Source organism: Eptesicus fuscus, chromosome 6 (assembly GCF_027574615.1).
Source record: "Eptesicus fuscus isolate TK198812 chromosome 6, DD_ASM_mEF_20220401, whole genome shotgun sequence".
Lineage (NCBI taxonomy): Eukaryota > Metazoa > Chordata > Mammalia > Chiroptera > Vespertilionidae > Eptesicus > Eptesicus fuscus.
The window spans coordinates 19,508,059-19,509,552 of NC_072478.1; positions in this window are offsets into that span (position 1 = coordinate 19,508,059).

Consider the following 1,494-nt stretch of genomic DNA (forward strand, 5'->3'; position numbering starts at 1 on the left):
AATATTTAGATGTAGACAATTTTATTAGTTATACTCAAGAAAGTTGGGGGACAAAAGTTTCCAGGGTCATCCCATATTTACATAATATTTTTTCTTATATTATCAAAACCAGAAATCAATTGTCTTAGGGATATTACAGTCATTTACATTTCAAAATTCTTTATGGACTAATAAAAACTTATCTGAGCCCTGGTTGGTTTGGCTCAATGGATAGAGCATTGGCCTGCAGACTGAAGGGTCCCAGGTTCGATTCTGGTCAAGGGCACATGCCTGAGTTGCGGGCTTGAGCCCGGGAGGGGGGTGGGGCATGCGGGAGGCAGCCGATCAATGATTCTCTCTCATCGTTGATGTATCTATCTCTCCCTCTCCCTTCCTTTCTGAAATCAATAAAAATATATTTTTAAAAAACTGATCTGAATTAAATGTTCTTCTAGTGTAAAATGTACAGCTGAGAATTTAATGAACACAGTTCACACCCTGTGATTAAACTGAGAAGAGTCCTAGCACCCAGGCTAGGACTGCCAGGTCCCAGCTTCCCTCCAGAGGCCAGTGCTCTAGGATTCTTTTTCTTTTCAAAATAATTTTTTGTATTGATTGAGAAAGAGAGCAAGAGAGAGAGAAGAGAGGTCAGCCTGTTGCTGTTGCTCCACCCCTCCTGCATTCATTGCTTGATTCCTGTGACTCCTCTAAGTGGCATGGTTGGGGATCAAACCCGCAACCTTGGTACATCCAGAGGATGCTCTTACCAACTGAGCTACTGAGCTACCTGGCCAGACCCGGGATTCTTTTTCATAAGGACCAAATGAGATGGGGTGGGGAAGGGATGGGGTTCAAGGCTCAAGGGTTGCAAAGCTCAAAGACTGAAATGGGGGGCAGACTCCTTATTATACATGGTGCGGCCGCATTTAAGTGAGTTTCTAAGAAAGGGTCGGAGTTCCATGAGTGGCTTTAATAGGGACTTTTTTAAAACGCCGTGGGACGCGGGACAAATGGTTAAAAATCGGGACTGTCCCGCCAAAAGCGGGACGATCTGGTCACCTTACTTTACACCCTAAGCCAAGCCCTTGACCCCTACTGGACATAAGACCTTGTTGAGTGTGGCCTGGCCGGGACTGCCCTCCTGCTCTGTCCTTACTTGCACCACTTGGAAACTCAATCAGGAATTCCCTGTGCAGGCCTGTGCCCTTGCAACCACAAACAGCGTGGAGAAAGCAATAGAGGCTGTCCCAGGCCATGAAAAACTCCTGTTTAAGTGCCACGAAACAGGCGAGGTCAGGCCCACGCTGTCCAGTGGAGGCTTGTTTCGCGGAGCCACGCGTCCTCCCGTCGGCTGTCACTCAGGACCCAGGGGGCGCGGCCTTGTGAACTGTCCAGTCAGGGGCGCCGCCGGGGCAGGTGGGCGGGGCAACGCCAGGAGAAGTCCTGGGCGTCCCAGCTCTGCTCGCTCCAGCGGCGCTGGGGCTCGGGTGTCGCCTGTCCTTCAGGGTCCCGCGT